The sequence below is a fragment of the Mixophyes fleayi genome, chromosome 2 (assembly GCF_038048845.1).
Source record: "Mixophyes fleayi isolate aMixFle1 chromosome 2, aMixFle1.hap1, whole genome shotgun sequence".
NCBI classification, from domain to species: Eukaryota; Metazoa; Chordata; class Amphibia; order Anura; family Limnodynastidae; genus Mixophyes; species Mixophyes fleayi.
Genome location: NC_134403.1, coordinates 335,506,043 through 335,513,536, shown reverse-complemented (window position 1 = coordinate 335,513,536; position 7,494 = coordinate 335,506,043).

Below are 7,494 nucleotides of genomic sequence, written 5' to 3'. Positions count from 1 at the left end.
TCCACTGGGTTGATGCAATTCTGAAAGATGCAGCTGTTTATGCTCAGTCAATGGATCTTCCTCTAGAATTTCCTTTGAAGAGGAAAAGAAAGATAAGAAGAATGGACTATGGAGAAGCTCAAGAGTTTCAAACTCCAAGCAGTTTCCATCCTCCCAAATTGCAGCACAACAACACCACAATATATTTTAAACCTCATACATGAGTGGTTCCTGAGTTCTATATATCCAAATATTGATATAGTTGTGTGCATCTTCCTGAATATACCTGTCACTGTGGCATCTTGTGAATTCAGCTTTAGTAAATTAAAACCAGTGAAGAACTAACTGAGGACTTCAATTGGACAACAACGCCTTTAAAACTTGCCAATTTTCTCCACTCAACATAAGCTGACAAGTTCCATTAACTGTGACACTGTGATAGAAGAGTTTGCAAGTGTGAAGGCTAGAAACCCACCTCTATAAACTTATAGGAACATTTAATTAGTATTATATTGGTTAAGATGCTTGTTTTAGTTACAGAATTTTACAGGGAAATACAGTTTATTTGTTACAATTTGTGTCAGTGAGTTTTATTTCAATAACCAATATTTTTTTTTATACATCTAGCATGTGATAGCTGCATTGAAAGCACTGTGATTCTATGTAGGCTCATTATATAAAGATCATATGGTATAGACAAAGAAAAAAAAAACTTATGGAATATAAATTGTTGCTGAATAATTCATGATATGTATAGGCAATAAAAACAGTATATACAACGAAGAGCTGGCTTCTGGCCAGAAGCAATAATATATATAACTTACAATAGAACAGAAACACCAGAACTGAATGCGTATATCATTAAGTGTTTCACAGGTATCTACACAGTACAATACAAGCATAAGGGGATCAAAAGAAAATAGAATGGTTTCTTGTGTACCAAAAGGATGTGCCCTGGGTCACATACATCTGCAAGCTGTTCTATCTAGAGGGTTGGAGTTCCCCCTCTCCAGTCCCCTAAGTGGCAGCATTATACATGTGAAGAGGAAGCACAAACCCCCTATTTACTTATTTCATTATATATTATAAGATCCATACAAAGCCAGAACGTGAAAAATTGGATGGGAGGGGGTTTCAGTGTGGTCTAGCACTAGTAAAGTGCAAGCCACACCCCCACAATTGGCTGACCACACCCATTTAACAAATGTCACTCCCAATAAGATGGGGGGCGCCATTTTCCACAAACAGGGGTGCGCCCTATAAGTCTCAATGAAATCCCTCATGAGCTCCACATTGAGGCCATATGACATTTTCAGGTTCTGTTTAAAAATAAAAAGAAAGAGTCATGATCATCTTTTGTCCTCTGATAATATAAAAAAACTGAACAATACATGGTACTATGTTTATACTAGTACTAGTGTATCATAAATAATACTAATAGGTATAACCAAAGTATTTTGCATATACACATATTAACATTCACAAAATATATATTTATGCAGTTGTTACGATAAGCATACTGGTACAAGAAAAAATTAATAATCACTACTTACCTTGTATGGCAATGGCTGTAAGGTGTAAAACGCTCATAGTATCAGTTCTAATTTTCTCTGACCACAAGGAGTTAAATATATTGATATTTTCACCAAACATGAAGTTATTATACACGAATGGCCTTGACCCACAATGCTCTATTCTGTACAGGTACCACTACTGATTGGTCCACAAATGAAACAAACACCCATGTCCAAGAGTATAAAATTACCGAGGAGCCTGTCTGGCGCCGAGGGACTTAAGAAGATGGCGAATGAGGAGCAGGTGTCAGTGGGGGTGCGAGACGTACCGAAAAAATGTGTAGAAGTAGTGGAGGGGGATGGAGAAGAAGAAGAAATACAATTAACGGACGTAAAAAGAGCAAAGGCAATGAGCCCGAGAGAGGTGGAGATGATGGTAAAAGTACTGAACCAGTATGACTACGACTGCCAAAAGAGGAAATGCCAAAAGAGAAAATACCAATGAGTTAATACCAGAAAGGAACTAATAATGCATAAATTGCTAAAACAAATTAAAGGAGAAACTTGGAAAGAAAAGAAATACATTTCAAGCACAGAAGCGTTGGTCAGACCTAAAAATAAAGAACAACGGAGACTGATGCAAATTTTAGAAACATTAAAAAAAGTGAGTTTGACTGCTTGAACGACTTGTAAGTGAATCTGTAGATAAACGACTGACAATAGTATATAGTATATTAAAAATATTGTATTATTTCCAGAAAGAAGAATGCACGATGACATGTGCTGCTTAGGTACCGAAAATGTTAAAACTGAACACGCACCTCTTAAAGCTGAAAGTATAAATACAGAATTAGAAGAAAATAAAGATGTATTAAAAGAAGGTATTTGAAGTCACATGTGGAAACTGTAAAATGTTTTGGTGAGAAACGTATACCGTTAAAATAACCAAAATGGCGTCTGTTTTACAGAACCTATGAAGGTAAAGAGCACCTTTGCAGAGATGCAACAAGAGGGACCACAACATAAAGTTATTACGAGCAGTGTAGAAGGTGAGCACATTGGGACTTTACTTGGTGTTGGAAAATAACTAAACTTTATTACAGATATTGAAGTTAAATGTTAACCTTTTTTCTTTCCTTCTGTCATAGATACCATCGTCATATTGGACGAAAGTTCTGAGGGAGAAAAGAATGTTGTTAGTCCTTTGCATGGTGTGGTAGAGAAGATGCAAAAGCTGGACGAATATTTAAAGAATTGAGGACAAACATCAATGATGTAAAAATAAAATTCAAAAACCAAGAAAAAAACTTCATGGAGATGTTTAAGTTTTTATCAGAGGCTTATGCCACAAAGCACTAGGCACTTTCAGCATTAAAAAGTAAAATTTTAGAGTAATAATAAAAATATGTTGAAACTTTTTATTTTTTTCACTTTAATTTTTGAAGCATAATTCAACAATAAATCTGTTGGATGCACAATGTGTGGTTTATTCTGTGTATTTTACAAATAAATGCATAAACAAGTAAATAAAGGTTCAAATTTAAAACATATAAAATGTACATGTAAAAGGTTTTACAGAACAGAGGTGCAAGATGCAGAACAATTTACACAGGTGTACTAATATGCAACCAGACATATACAAAATACACTGCTATTAGAGATGGGCGGGTCCGGTTCTCCGAGAACCGAACCCACCCGAACTTTGGGTATCCGAGTACCGAGCTGAGCAGCTCGGTACTCTCCCGCCCGTTCCGAATCCAAATCGAGGCCGAACGTCATTGTGACGTCGTCGGATCTCGGGGCTCGGTTCTCGCGATACTTCAACTTTATAAATACACGCCTCCACAGCAATCCATCGCCATTTGACAGAGGGAGAGAGCAGGGTGTAGTCATAGGCTAATTAGAGCAGGGACAGAGAATACAATATTGTTCTTGCAATTGCTCTAACCAAAATCGCTAGTGCAGAGAGGAGGATAGAGGTTTATTATTTTTTCTTCATATTTGGCACTCCCCAGCGCTTTTGGGGTGTCCCCCATAATTGTGCATAAATATTTCTGGCTGTCAAAAGTCATATCTGTCAGCAGTATCTACTAAATAATTTTTAGCACTCCTCAGTGCTTTTGGGGTGTCCTCCCTAATTGTGCATTAATATTTCTGGCTGTTAAAAGTCATATCTGTCAGCAGTATCTACTAAATAATTTTTAGCACTCCTCAGTGCTTTTGGGGTGTCCTCCCTAATTGTGCATTAATATTTCTGGCTGTCAAAAGTCATCACTGTCAGCAGTATCTACTAAATAATTTTTAGCACTCCTCAGTGCTTTTGGGGTGTCCTCCCTAATTGTGCATTAATATTTCTGGCTATCAAAAGTCATAGCTGTCAGCAGTATCTACTAAATAATTTTTAGCACTCCTCAGTGCTTTTGGGGTGTCCTCCCTAATTGTGCATTAATATTTCTGGCTGTCAAAAGTCATATCTGTCAGCAGTATCTACTAAATAATTTTTAGCACTCCCCAGTGGTTTGCGCTCAGAATGGATTCAAAGCAGTCCACATATGATCTGAATGAGCAACCAGGTTCTGTCACCAGTCCTGATGTTAGTGTTCCCAGTACGTCATCTGGCCAAGGCGATGTCAAACAACAGAGTGTTTTCAAATTAGTGCAAAAAACAAAAACCAAAAAAAAATTTACTGTATTGAAGCGAAAAAGAAGTGTAACTAAGCAAAAGTTAAGTGACGATAAAAAAAAAATTGCAAGCATGCCATTCTACACACGCAGTGGCAAAGAGAGAATGAGGCCTTCACCTTTGGCTATTAGTGGCAGATCCCAAAAAGTTACCCAGCCTACAATTGGTGCACAACTACTGTTACGCGTCAAAGCCGAGCTGCAAGATAACAGTGAGGCATTACAGGAGAATATTTGCTCTGATTCACAAATGACAACAATCCCTGTGGAGAGTCCATCCAACAGTGGGATGTCTAATCGTGAGCATTCTGCTGATGTGTGCCTTAATAGCCCGAGTGTAGCCGGTGATACCCAAATTGAGGATGCCACTTTGGAATTAGAAGAGGATGAGGGGGAGATTTGTGTAGGCGACGAGGGCGCTAATGAGGATGTTGATGAGGATGAGGTTGTTTGTGTAAGTCCTGCACCAGTGGCAGCAGTTCTGGCACGTGACAAGAAAAAGGCCATTGTCATGCCTGGGCATAAAACAAAAAAATCCACTTCTTATGTGTGGAATTATTTCTACCCAAATCCAGACAACAATTGTATAGCCATTTGTAGTGTATGTCAAGCCACAGTCAGTCGAGGGAGGGACCTTAACCATCTTGGAACCTCGTCTATGTTACGCCATTTAACGAGAGTTCATGGCAAAGTGTTGGGAAAAGCTGAAAGTTCTTCCCAAAAGAATACAAGCACTCCCTCATCAGCTAAGACCCTCCGCTCACCGACATACCGACGGCTACAAAATACACCCACCACACCATCCTCATCAATATCCTCAGTAGCGCTCGGAGTTAGCCCGGCATCCCACTTAAGGCTGGATGACTCCGGCACTATTATTGATTCCTCTGAAGAAAGCGTTAGTCCTGCTGCTGCTGTTGCTGCTGCTGGGGGTGAATCGTCATCCCAGAGGCAGGTTAATAAAATGAGCAGTCCTACATTTCAGCAATTAACTGTGAAACAATCATTTGCGAGGGGAAGCAAATATGACAGCAGTCACCCAGTCGCCAAGCGAATCACAGACGCCATGGCTGCAATGTTAGTGTTAGATCTGCGTCCAATCTCCACAATAAACGCAGCTGGTTTTTCACAGTTAATTGAGGTTTTGTGTCCGCGTTACAGAATTCCATCGCGACACCATTTCTCCCGTAAAGCTATTCCACAACTATACCAAAAAGTGTGTAAAAATGTAGAGATTGCGCTGAAAAATGCCATTCTGCCCACTGTTCACTTAACCACAGATATGTGGACAAGTGGAAGTGGCCAAACCAAAGACTATATGACTGTGACAGCCCACTGGGTTGGTCATTCACCTTCACCAGCAGGAACAGCAGCAGCATGTACACCACTACGTAACATTTGTCACAGGCAGGCCACTCTTTGTATCACCGGCTTCACTAACAGGCATACGGCTGACAATTTGTTACGCAAACTGAGAGATGTGATTGATGCATGGCTTATACCACTCGGACTCTCCCCAGGGTATGTCATTTCAGATAACGCCAACAATATAGTGCGAGCATTACAGCTGGGTGATTTCCAACATATTCCCTGTTTTGCTCACACCATCAACTTGGTGGTGCAGAGCTTCCTACGAAATAACCGTGAGGTGCAGGAGATGCTTTCGGTGGCCCGTAAAATTTCAGGCCATTTCAGGCATTCAGCCACAGCATGTAGGAGATTACAGCAGCTCCAAGAGCAGTTTAACTTGCCCTGCCACCAACTTAAGCAAGAGGTGGTAACTCGGTGGAATTCCACCCTGTACATGCTTCAGAGGATGGAGGAACAGCGCAAAGCCATCCAAGCATATTGCACAAGTAATGACATTGGGAAAGGAGGGGGGATGTATTTCACTCTTGCACAGTGGGGAATCCTTTCAGTGCTGTGCAAGGTGCTGAAACCATTTGAAGTTGTGACATGTGAGGTCAGTGCAGACTCTGCTAGTTTGAGCCAAGTCATTCCTTTAATTAGACTATTGGAAAAGCAGCTTGAGAAAATGAAGGAGGAGCTGAAAGCAAGCAATTCAGCAAAGTATGTTGGCCTTGTCGATCAAGTACTTAATTCGCTTCACAATGATCCTCGAGTTATTAAGATCTTGAACTCGGATCAGTACGTTTTGGCCACTGTGCTTGATCCAAGGTTTAAAACCTACATTGAGTCTTTACTTGTAAATGAGCGAGATGTGAACTTTTGCAAGGAGCTATTGCTCAGCAAGTTGGCCGCTGAACTGGGCCTCGGCTTGACGACGTGTCCTCCTTCACTTTCTCAAGCTGTTGCTCGTAAAAAATTAAATTTCCAAAAAAGAAGCAGGGAAGACACAGGGGGCAGACCAGAACAATTTAACATCTGGGCTGGTTTGAAGGATTTTTCAAAAAAATGTGTCACTTTGCCCATAACTCCATCCAATATGAGTATAAACATGCAAAGGATGGTGGAGGATTACTTTCAAGAGGTAGTTGATATGGAAATGTCAGACAGTCCCTTTCCTTACTGGGAAGAAAAGCAGGCCATTTGGAAACCCATGTACAAACTTGCTCTGCAATACCTAAGCTGCCCACCCTCCAGTGTGTACTCTGAACGAGTGTTCAGCACAGCAGAGAACTTAGTCAGTGATCGCCGTAGGTTACTTCCCAAAAATGTGGAGAAAATGATGTTTATAAAAATGAACTACATCTTCTACGAGGAAGGCCTTCACCATCCAAGACATCCAAGCACTGACTGTTCTCTAATGGCGGATTCAAGCGGCGATGAATTGATAGTCTGTGATGATGACGTACACACTGATGAGGGTGAGGATTAAGCTGAAGATGATGCCGATAACATCTTTTTAAAACTTTCTATGTAAGTGTAGGGTGCAATCTACCCCAAAGAGGAAAGGGACTTGTGGCATTTCCATATCACATACCATCTTGAAAGGCTGCTGTTAGGGCAATTTATCCTTAAGGGTAGGGTGTCATAGACAGAGTGACCCTAAACTGGCTTTGTCCATTTTTCATAATATTGTACAGTCTATAATGGCTGAAATTTTGGGTATTTTATACAAGTGGAGGGGGGCCTAGAGAGACAGAAACCAAACTGGCTTTTTCCATGTCAATTAATATTGTACAGTCTATAATGGCTGAATTTTTTGGTATTTTATACAAGTGGAGGGGGGCCTAGAGAGACAGAAACCAAACTGTCTTTCTCCATGTCAATTAATATTGTACAGTCTATAATGCCTGAATTTTTTGGTATTTTATACAAGTGGAGGGGGGCCTTGAGAGACAGAAACCAAACTGGC